This window comes from Electrona antarctica (genome assembly GCF_951216825.1).
Source record: "Electrona antarctica genome assembly, chromosome: 15".
Lineage (NCBI taxonomy): Eukaryota > Metazoa > Chordata > Actinopteri > Myctophiformes > Myctophidae > Electrona > Electrona antarctica.
Window position 1 is genome coordinate 13,915,753 of NC_136796.1, and position 6,000 is coordinate 13,921,752.

The 6,000-nt window shown below is 43.5% G+C and overlaps 1 protein-coding gene across 4 annotated transcripts in view; it reads right to left on the reverse strand.

The window, feature by feature from the left end:
• ext1c (exostoses (multiple) 1c) overlaps positions 1-6,000 on the reverse strand; it is a 136,346-nt gene that overhangs the window by 83,221 nt on the left and 47,125 nt on the right. The window lies entirely within an intron of this gene.

A 6,000-nucleotide genomic window follows, 5' to 3' on the forward strand; every position in this document is an offset into this window, starting at 1 on the left:
AGACAGAGAGATGAAGGGAATGAGACGGAGAGGCGAGAGAGTGAGACAGAAAGATGAAGGGAATGAGACGGAGAGGCGAGAGAGTGAGACAGAGAGATGAAGGGAATGAGACGGAGAGGCGAGAGAGTGAGACAGAGAGATGAAGGGAATGAGACGGAGAGGCGAGAGAGTGAGACAGAAAGATGAAGGGAATGAGACGGAGAGGCGAGAGAGTGAGACAGAAAGATGAAGGGAATGAGACGGAGAGGCGAGAGAGTGAGACAGAAAGATCAAGGGAATGAGACGGAGAGGCGAGAGAGTGAGACAGAAAGATGAAGGGAATGAGACGGAGAGGCGAGAGAGTGAGACAGAAAGATGAAGGGAATGAGACGGAGAGGCGAGAGAGTGAGACAGAAAGATCAAGGGAATGAGACGGAGAGGCGAGAGAGTGAGACAGAAAGATGAAGGGAATGAGACGGAGAGGCGAGAGAGTGAGACAGAAAGATGAAGGGAATGAGACGGAGAGGCGAGAGAGTGAGACGGAAAGATGCAGTATTTGCATGTAGCATTTTCTAAATGTCATGCCTTTGTTGCACCGTAAACACCATTCTGTCTGTCTGTCTGTCTCGCGCTCACAAGCCTCGGCTGTCTTTTACAGTGTCAGTCTTTACGAGAGAGAGAGAGAGAGAGAGAGAGAGAGAGAGAGAGAGAGAGAGAGAGAGAGAGAGAGAGAGAGAGAGAGACAGTCCATGCAGGGGCTGTAAATAGTGATTTTCTTTTAGGTTTTCGAATAATCGAGAATTGTTGTTTTTTGGATTGTACGTCAATGCGCATAATCCTTGAATGGATTTTGTGTTTTGCCTAATCGACTAAATCAATTTGTCTGATTAACCACTTAAGGCAAGCCCTATTTTACACTTTGTTGTACAATGGCATCATGCAAACATTCTAAGCTTCTAATAGAAACCACCAACAATTCCCTCTTGTAGCTCCATCAAAAACATCTTTGTAATCTCTTGAAGAACAACAAGCTGGATCATATCAAAGACAGCGCAGACTTGAAGGCTCACTTGCAGCCATGGAAGTGACATTTAAATGGGGGTTTCTATTTACATACACGTTCTTCCCATAACTACGTATGTACTCATATGCTTTGTTTAGCTTGTGGATGGGCCCGTAATGCCATTTTGGACATTTTTGAACATCTCTGACTATAAGTAAAAAATATTGATATATATTCTGATTGTCGACCAAACTAAAAGCAAAATTTCGGGCATTTATTAAAGACATTTGCTTTTACCATTACACTATATTCCATTGATATATCTGAGGTCTACAGTCTATCAATACAGTTTAGACCTGATGAGGTAAAAACATTATTCTGTGTTAGTCATTTAGAGCAGGGGTTCTCAACCCGTGGGTCGCGACCCCTCGGGGGGTCGCCAAATTATTTTGGGGGGTCCCCAAATTATTTCTTTTTAAAACATAAAAAAATAAAAACGTTTTTTGTTTTGTTTTTTGCAACTGAATGGCTGGAAAGTGGAAATGAAGAGTTTACATAGTACACATAGTATACATGCATACACCTTCCCTAATGATTATATCTGGTTTCAGTATTTATTTATGGTGTATTGTCTCTATTATTAAGGTTATTGTAGCAGTCAATTTATATTGGGGGTCGGGAGGGGGCGGGGCGGGGGTCCCGAGACATTGCCAAAGCATTTCCGGGGGTCCCCGGCCAAAAACGTTGAGAACCCCTGATTTAGAGTAATCAAATAAATTAGCCTTTACCATATACCTGGAGTGCGAGCTCTACCTTACACACATACGTACGCACGTACGCACGCACGCACGCACGCACGCGCACAAGCACGCGCACACGCACACACACACACACACACACACACGCACACACGCACACACACACACTTACTTAAAGTATAAAGTTTAAAGCGAGTGAACTTTCCTCGTAAACTCTTTGCCCTTGACAAAGTTGCTATACTGTTGCTACTGGCTCCAGATTCCAAGGGGCGAGTTTAATTGTAGCCTCTTGCGTGTCAAGGTTCACCCTATGTGTCAGTGAGGTGATGGATGACTGGAGAGCCAAGCGTCCCCATGTCGCAGTCAGGAAGAGATAGGGACAGACAGAAGGATGGGGGACATTTAGAGCCTGGGGCTGTGTACTGTGTTTGTGTGTGTGTGTGTGTGTGTGTGTGTGTGTGTGTGTGTGTGTGTGTGTGTGTGTGTGTGTGTGTGTGTGTGTGTGTGTGTGTGTGTGTGTGTGTGCGCGCGTGTGTTGATGAGTGCGCGTGACTACAGCTCTGTGTCTTTCAAAAAGCAAGTAAAAGCATAGCAGATAAAAAAAAGGAAAAGGAAACATTAATAGGGTATTAGAATATGTCAGAAATATGTGTTCGCTCATTCATTGCATTGTTACTGGGGGCTTTATTTTGTTTCGTTCTTATGGTTTATGGATTTGTTGATCAGCATCAGTAAATCTCCTCTTATCAGCTTATGGCTTTGTTTTGAAGGGGTGGGTTGGAGCTTTGTCAGATTTAATCAAGCGCTATGCTTGAAATCAGAATTCATTCGATAGCTACACGCTTACATTTGCTAAATTCTCAGGATGACAACATAACAACCCGGCTGTTGGCTTGAAGATCAGTTATTTTCGACACAACGACAAAGCCCTATGTAATGTGTCGACACAGACTATATGAAATATAAATGAGTCTATGTCTGCTGCGGGAGGTTTTTACAACAGCACAAACTGCAGAAACTCAGAAAGCATCTGCCCTTCCAAGTTAGGCAGCTAGTTTTCGGTTCAGTTCAGCTCAGTTCACTTGGCACTCGCTCGCACTCTGGCACGGACATCGTTAGCTCAACGCCTGCTCCAGAGTTGAGTCTGCCTTGTGCCATGAGGCTGCAGCCCTCCTGCCGTAGAGCCCAAGGCCGCGGGGTTAAACGCGTCTCTGGCTGGGGGCCCGCCTCGGCTCCAGCTGAGTGGAGCTGAGAGAGAAAAGGAGGGCATTAGGGATGAACTACTACAACCATCCCAGGGCAGAGGGAGAGCAGGGTTCAGTGAATTATAGCAATATATCTCTTCCCAGCAGCACAGATCGATGAGCATTACCTTACGGGAAGGAACGTAAAAGATGGAAAGAAAGAGGGATGGACAAAGAAGAGAGAGAGAGAGTGTACTGTATTTGTCTTTGAATTGAGTAGTGTGTGCAGTGTGCAGTGTGCAGTGTACTGTACTTTTCTCTCTACCGTATGCAGTAAATCTACTGTATTTAGACGGTATCTATCGTCCCTTCGACCCACAACACCAGAGGGAGTACAACAAACCATGAACAACCTAGCCTGGTTAATAAACCAGACGGCTTATTAGCCAGGCCATGTACAACCCACGTTCGGCACAAACAAGGGACTAAATTATTTTCGCTCCTATGCCACCAAAATGTGGAACGTCATTAAGACATGTGAATTCCTTGACTCCTTCAAAACCGCTCTCAAAGGGCACCTACGGATGGCTGCAATTCGAAACTGGCCCCCGTAAAATCTGAATCCCCCCCCCCTTTTTACCCTCACTGTATATGTTTCTTTTCCCTTTTTACCTCCATTATGATGAATTCCTGTTCTGTTCTAAGTGTCTATCTGTACGTCTCATATGTTTTGATGAATTGAACATGGTGGACCCTCTTGTAAACAAGTGTAATGCTTAATTGGGTCGTCCACTCACAGTTAACAGTCTTTGTATTGAGTTTGTGCTTGAAATGTACTGTAATTCTGGAAACTGTTAATCAATATTTCAATCAATCAATCAAAAACCTTCTTCTGATTTCCTGCACCTTCCTCCTAACCTATGATGGACTGATATGTCCTGTTAGGCTCCAGCAGGCGGACAGGACAGACAGCTATTAAGGAGCACAAGTGTTCTGGAAGGGTTCCAGCCAATCAGAGAGAGAGCAACGCTGCTCCAAAGCCCAATGAAATGGTTCATCTCAGGGTAGCCTCGGAAACCCAGACCTTTTTATTTCTCAGGGTTAATCATGAGGAGCCTTATAATTAGTGATTAGCCCGTGGCAGATGTAATATGGAAGAATTTAACAGAAGGCTGACACAGAAATCCAATCATCCATATCATCATGGCTGCAGGTGTGATCGTATAAGCGAAAGGCTAGAAATGAGAAGGATATGCTATCTCCTATATCCCCTGGTATAGTGCAACGAAAGCAGTCAGCTAAAGTCAGCTAATTAAATGGCCATTTGATAACCACATATTCATAAGTTATAACATTGAACTATATTTAGGCCTGGAATGGAAGGAAACGAGAGTACTTAACTCTTAAGCCCTAACCACACCAGGGGGTCGACCAATGCTCCCCATGCAACTCCTTGCAACATGTAACTCCTTGCAACCATTATTCCCAATGGCAGTTGCAAGGAGTTGCATTGGTGTGGTTTGGGCCTTACAAGAACATACATACAAGATGAGTAACGTATGCAAAGAACTTAATTCCTTATCGAAGCAATCGAAAACGTCTACGTCATCATTATGTCACCCTTAACACTTTCTCTGATCTCTTACTAACCTTAGCTCTAAAAAGATTTCTTAGCCATATTACCCCAGGGGACGTGGAAATGTCACCAATATGGTCAGGTTTTTAAGATTTTACTATTGTTGGGCGGATATGGATATAGTACTATAATACAAGCATGCACGCACACACGCACACACGCACGCACGCACGCACGCACGCACGCACGCACGCACGCACGCACGCACGCACGCACGCACGCACGCACACACACACACACACACACACACACACACACACACACACACACACACACACGCACACGCACACGCACACGCACACGCACACGCACACACACACACACGCACGAGAGCGTGCACGAGCACTCAATATTCACAAGGACACCCTCATTTCCAGTCCGATCGAGTCATTCATATCTTAGCTGCAGATGTGATCTTTTAAGAAAAAGGGAAGAAATGAGCTGGAGATGCAATCTCATATCCCCCGGTAGCTCAGCCTCAGCAGTCAGCTATATACTGTATTTGCGTAGGCTGTGTAGTAAAATATGCAGCGCTAGCAAATCACACACTGTAGGCTGTTTCATAAACCCACCCTCGGTTCCATGTTGTCTCATCTCTATTAAATCCAGGGACTGTAAATTAACCATCTTTTATTTACATAACCCAAGGTCACAGACACTGCTTAGCACATGAAAAAGAGTATTCTTTATAACACATTATTTTCAAAAGATATTTTGTCTTGCTAAAACTACCATTGCTGTTCTTTGGCTGCTGCGTGACGACTTAGGATTTGCAGTAGACCTTAAAAATCGATCTTACAACCAACCTTCAGCCCAGCAATAAATCTTGAAGGCATGAAAAACAAAAGGCATGCACCCATTTATGTTTTCTGTCACATTGTTGCTGTGAAGTGACACTGTCCACACAAACAACACAGAAACCTGATGAAACGGTGCAGAGGGAAAAGAGAAATATGGAGCAATATCTCTGGAAGGATGTACTGTAGTCCAGAGATAAATTGTTTCATATATTTCAGTAGTACTGTATTCAATAGATTCAAATCTAAACAACACTATAACCTAATGTCTAAGGAGTGAAATAATACTATTATAACGAAGTACTAAGAAACTAACTATAGCAAAGTAAGGACAAAATGGCTAATATGTAATTAATTTTCTTATTTATTTAAATTATAATAATTCGTGGCCAAGTATATGTCTATTTACAGACATTAACATAACATATGTGAACAATAGCCCAACATAAACAGAAAATAGGCAACAAGAAGAGATACAGTATAAGGAATGATGAGTTCTAGGGGGTGAGGTACAGTGAAGTCTGAAGAGGTACATTTTCAGACTGCTGCAGAACATGTGGAATGAGTCTGCAGTGTGCTGATTGAGAGCGCGGCCCGGATGTCACAGTGAATGGTATAAAAATGGTGCATTGATATAGCGCTT